Here is a 5,904-nt window from a genome sequence, read left to right on the forward strand (position 1 = left end):
CACAAGCACCCATGTCAAGAGTTTTGCCTGTCAGCAGCTAGGGGTGCAGGGCCCTGCACCTATCTCCTTGACAGCTGGCAGGCTTCGTGGCCACAGCAGGGGCTACCATCCCTGCAGCTTTCATCCTGCTGTGCCTTAACACACACAGTGTCACCCATGTCACAAGTTTTGCTTGTCCACAGCTTGAGGTGCAGTTTCCTCCAAATCCCTGCACTGATCTTCTTGAAACTTGGCAAGATTTGTAGCCTCAGCAAGAGCCACCACCCCTGAAGTTTTCACCCCCCTGTGATGTAATACATACACGTGACATGAGTTTTGCTTTCAGGAATTTGGGGTGCAGTTCCCCCAGAACCCCTGCACCAATCTTCTTGAAACTAGGAAGACTTTATACTCTCAGCAGAGGCTACAATTTCTGAAAATGTCATCCAAATCAGACAACAAACAACAAAGTTATAGATATTTCATTGTTTCCCCAGTATACCGTATGGCCGGATCTCTGAGGTGGCTCTGAAGCTTTTCCAAAGCACTTTGGAAGCTCTGAACCACTTTGGAAAGCCTAAAGAAGCCAGCACTTCAATCTGGACATGCTGCTTTGGATACCAAAGCATCCGAAGTTTCTCTGGATCTGAAGCTCTGTCCGAAGCCATGCAGAGCCCTACTTTTCATCACAAAGATCGTCACATCATAAATGTGCATCACAGAGCGCACACTTTTAATTGTTACTAAAAGTGTAGGTCTATTTACTTATTTCGTGTCTTACTGAAATCATGAAGTGCTCTTATGAGATGCTCATGTGTTATGATGTAACAGTTACAGGCTGTTATTAGACTAGCAGACTATATAAGAATACTTTATCTTCCATAAAGGGAAAAGGAGTTGCATCTTATGACAACAATATTAAGTACTTGAATATTAGAAATGTGAATGAAAAGTTATTTTTATGAACCATATTTATAAATATATATTTAAAAGCTACTTCCTATGAAGTTAATTCTTTAGTAAAGTATGTGTTTATGTATACTTTATTTTTCTATTTATTGATTTTCAATGTAATACTGTGCTCTGCAGAGAAAACTTAAGGGTAGATTAAGGGTTATTTTTGTTTCATTTTGTTGTATTTTAGTTCTTTAGATTCCAAGACATAGTTGCTGAAGGTTATTGAGATTTAGAAACATACAAAATAACAAAAATAGGGTAGGAAGGGACCTGAAGAGTTAATTTAGTCCAACCCCTGCTCATGGTAAAATTGTCCCAGTTTAAACCATTCCGATCAAACATCTGTCTAAGCTGATGTTAAAAACGTCCAAAGATGGTTATTCCACAGTCTCTTTAGGTAGTCTGTTCCAATGCTTAAATACTCTCATAGTTAAAAAGTTATTCTTAATGGCTTAATATTTATTTAATAGCTATGTTTTTAACTGACCCAATTTCCTGGGTAGCACAAGAAAAAAATTTGATGTTCATATCAAGATTGTACATCATAATGTAATGTGCCTTTCAAGATAGGTAATGTGCATCACCAAAACCATTGTAAAGTAAACATAAAGGGCAGTAGATAGTCTCTCTGTTAGCATTTTCCTTTTCTGATTAGGACAACTGATATATCAATATAGCTGCATTTTCTCCTAATATTAGTGTTATTTAGTAATATAGTGTAGCCCTATAGCAGCAACTGGTTTTTTTAGAAATACAAAGGTAGAATGGCAACATGTCATTTAAAGTATGTGTACCCATAGTGAAATTCAGGTTAAGAGTTAGAGTACTGTATCAATGCTATAATAGAATGTTTGAAGACAGTAAAAACCTGATCCAAAGTCCACTGAAGATAACTGAAAGGTTATCTCTTCTATGAAAGATAACTGAAGGTTATCTGTTCTATGATTACTGGGTCAGACCCCTATGACATTTTGTTTTGAAATTCAAGGGGAAATATAATATAGAGGTGTATTAAAATAAACATTTGTGTCCTCTGGGAAAGTGGTTAAACAAAGAAAATGTGAAAAGAGACTTATTCTCTTTAGGTGCATCTGCATGTGTGACTAATTAGCTCTGCAGTGAAGCATCACCGTCTGCACGTGTGCAAGTGTTAGGGTGCAGTAAACTAACTAACTCTGCCAACAGTACCGTTGGGGAAAATACTATCTTACGGTGGAGTACTTTACTGCACCAAAACGTGTAGATGCTGACCAGGCACATTAATTGCACCCAATCAGCGCAGTCAACCAGGGGCCTACACTGCCCCAGCTCAAATTGCTGCTGTCTTGGGTGCATACATAAATGCTGCTCCTGGAAGCAGTTGGCTCCGGCATAAACAGCTCCAGAGTTTATCGCATCATATCAGTTGCATGTATAGATGCACCCTATTTACTTTTAATGAGGTTATAATAGTCTCAGCTGTAAGAGTTTATATTAATATTTATTTGAGCTTCTAAATATATAGGAAAAAATGCCCATTTTATAACTGCATTAACTGCAATATACTCATACTGTAAAAGGTATGAATTTTGCCCAAACATTTTTAACTAATATATTCAAAAGTGATTTAATAATCTGTACTTCTCTGATCATGATCAATGAGTTTCAACCATCTTCAGAATCATTCCTAGTTTCAGAAGTTATATTAAATGAAAAAACCTTTGTGATTTATTATGTACAGTGGATACAGATTTGATCATTCAATGAACAGCATGCACACTATGTTTTTGGTACCTTCAAAACAGTCAAGTCACTAGAATATGAGCATGCTTAGAATTTCTCAAGAGCACACAGCATTTTACAAGACTATGCCCATTATTTGTATTTTAATTAAGGGCTACCAACTTAAAATTCACGTGAACTGTTTGTCTGGAGAACTGTGTAAATAACTAAAGTATCTTTGTCTTTATTTACCTATGAAAACTTGGCGAGACAATTTTTGATTTTCAGAGTTTTTGATTAACTGTGTTTTAATAATCCATCACGATGGATTTATTGTCATAGGAATGTCTACACCTGAGCAGGGACTAGCATGAAGAGTCTCTATGTTTGTTTGTTCATTTATTTATTTGATTCATATGCTGCCCTTCCCAACAAAGGATAAGGATTGTTTACAGTAAGAGAACAGAGCAACGTAAAAGTAGAAAATTAAAATAAAACAGAGACTTACTAAACAGCATCTTGGCCCAGTTTTGTTTTCTAAATACTTTAGGGTATTTCAGGGCTTCCAAAAGATGTCCAGGCTTGGGGTCTGGTGGGCCTCAAGGAGGAGGGAGCCGTAGACCTGAGGAACAACTGCCGATGTCACAGGGCGGGCCCTACGAGCGGCCGTGATCCAGCTAGCGCCTCCTGCCGTGACAAATTAGGAGATCCAACACCCTCTGATTCTCGCCCGCCATGTCTTTGCTGATATAAAATTTACTATGGGAGGCTGCCTTAGGTCTCCTAATACAAGGTGTTATGATTGTCCGGGCCCTTACTCTCTATGGGTGACCTGGTGCACCCCAGCCTTATGGGCTATGCGTGCCTCCTACCTCCCCTTCAGCACGTCCCAAGCCTCACACTTATTCCGGATGTTCTCATGTCTCCGATATACGCGCCCTCGCCGGGGCCTCTCCAATATACGCGCCCTTGCTGGGGCCTCTCCCCGCTCACCCTTACTCCGGGCTCTGTCTCACGCACCCAGCACTGTTGGGTTCTATCCCGCGCTTCTCAGCCTCCTGTGCTTGTACCCGCACGCTTACCCTTAGCACGCCTAATGTATTCGCCCCTCATCTGGGGCCCTGTTGCTCGCCACACAAGCCCTGTCTCACCCCTTTGGGGTTCGGCTAGTGTACTCACCCTCTTCGGGCTCCTGACCGCATGCTCTGGCCCGGCTTTGGGCCTCTACCTGCATGCTTGCCCTACTCCGGCCTCTCACACTCGCTCTCACCCCCCCTTATGGGGCTTCCCCCTAGACTTGCCTCGTCTGGGGCATCCTAATCGGCATTCCCACCCCCTTTCGGGGCTTATGCCTTGCCCTCTCTGGGGCTTCCTCAGTCAACTCACCCTTCTCTGGGGCTTGTCCCGCGCTTCTCACGCCCTCGCCCTTCTCTGGGGCCCTCACCCAGGCCTATGTCCGTGCTTCTCGCGCTCGCCCTTCTCTGGGGCCCTCGCCCGGGCCTATGTCCGCGCTTCTCGCGCTCGCCCTTCTCTGGGGCCCTCACCCGGGCCTATGTCCGCGCTTCTCGCGCTCGCCCTTCTCTGGGGCCCTCACCCGGGCCTATGTCCGCGCTTCTCACGCCGGGGCTCAGGTGGCCCATAGCCGTGCCTGGCCCCTTGACCCTTCTCAGGGTCCTTCGCCCTACTGGGCCGAATGCTGCCCTCACTGGCTGAGGTCTCAACCCCCCACCCACCGCGCCACACCGGCGCCAAACAGCCATGCCTCCCAGGCACTGCTCTGTGCCCGAACAGGGCACCCAGGAAACCTCCCCCAGACTACTGGGGATCTCCTGTGAGGCCTCCTCACACCCCTACAGCCTCACCCAGTCCTCCGGTGATATACCCAACTAACACAACAGAACCATGAGACAACCGGCTGTAACAGAACAATAAGCTTACCAGCTATAACATAAAGTCCAGGCCCCACCTGAACTTCCAGTAAGACCTCCTGGTCAGGGTTCTCTCCCCCCTTGCCATGATGCAGCTACTTGCTCTATCAGTCTGCCCAACTCAGCTCGGCTCCACTGCAGAGATCTTACTCCTCCGGCAGCCTGAAGGTAACTACTAACTAGGCTCTGGCCTGGGCTGCTTATAAAGGCCCGGCCCGGCCCCCTGGCGGTCAGCTGACTCAATCAGTCGCTTTAGCAACCCTCACCTGGGAGGCTCTGAAGCTTGGCAGCTAATCCCACACCACTATTACTAGTAGCAGCCACCCCAGTGTCCTGCTACAGCCGAGAATGACCTCCTATGCATTTTCAGCAAGCAGGCTTCAGGTACTGAAGATTCTTGAAGGAGATTGCCTTGACTAAGTGTAAAGATTGTGATGGGATGTAAGGTTGAAGGTGATAAGGTGATCCCTAAGGACACTTTTAAGGAAATGAGATTGGTCAAGCAAGACCTACCTGCAACAAACCCGTGCTGGGTATCTCTCAGGATATTGCCATTAGCTAGCCTGTATAGGATGGCCTCTTTGATAATCTTTTCTAAGACCTTCCCCAGGATAGAGGTCAGGCTGATGGGTTTGTAGTTTGCCGGATCTACTTTCCTCCCTTTTTTGAAGATAGGCACCACATTGACCTTCTTCCAATCATTGGGCACTTCACCAGAGCACCAGGAGTTCTCAAAGATCCATGCCAGGGGCTGAGCTATGATGCTTGCCAGCTCTTTGAGTACCCTTGGGTGTAAACTGTCAGGGCCAGCTGACTTGAAGATGAGATGTGGAGGCTGGCTGGAGTGCAGTAACTACCACACTCCAGAACACTTGATTAATTAATGTGCTATAATTGCTGTGCATCGGAGCAGCCTCACAGCATGTCTACAGGCACCTAAAGGTACCAAGTGCCCAGGCCATTTAGGGCCTTATAAGCAATTCAAGCCAGCATCTTGAATTATGTCCAGAAAGCTACTGGGAGAATACAAATTCCAAAGGACTGGAATTATGTGCTTCTAGTGATCCAACCCCATCGAAAAGCAGGCTGCTGTATTCTATATTAGTTGCACCAACTAGTCCTATAATCTCCCACATTCATCCTGGGAGCATTTAACTCCTAGAAATGGTGTAAAGAACACATATATTCATTTCTTAGCGAAAAAAGACCTTTTTATGATGTTGAAGAACTCTTACAAATATAAAGTAAATTTATAAATGTCAGATGTAGCATGTTCATTATGAATTCTGAATACAGTATAAAGTATGAGCTTTAAGATTTTAATAACTCAATTGACTGG

The 5,904-nt window shown here is 44.5% G+C and overlaps 1 protein-coding gene across 5 annotated transcripts in view; it reads right to left on the reverse strand.

Moving 5' to 3' along the window:
- PDE1A (phosphodiesterase 1A) overlaps nucleotides 1-5,904 on the reverse strand; it is a 480,938-nt gene that overhangs the window by 239,011 nt on the left and 236,023 nt on the right. The gene's annotated exons all lie outside the window — the stretch shown is intronic.

This window comes from Gavialis gangeticus, unplaced genomic scaffold, assembly GCF_001723915.1.
Source record: "Gavialis gangeticus isolate Ggan-Ray unplaced genomic scaffold, GavGan_comp1, whole genome shotgun sequence".
Taxonomy (NCBI): Eukaryota; Metazoa; Chordata; order Crocodylia; family Gavialidae; genus Gavialis; species Gavialis gangeticus.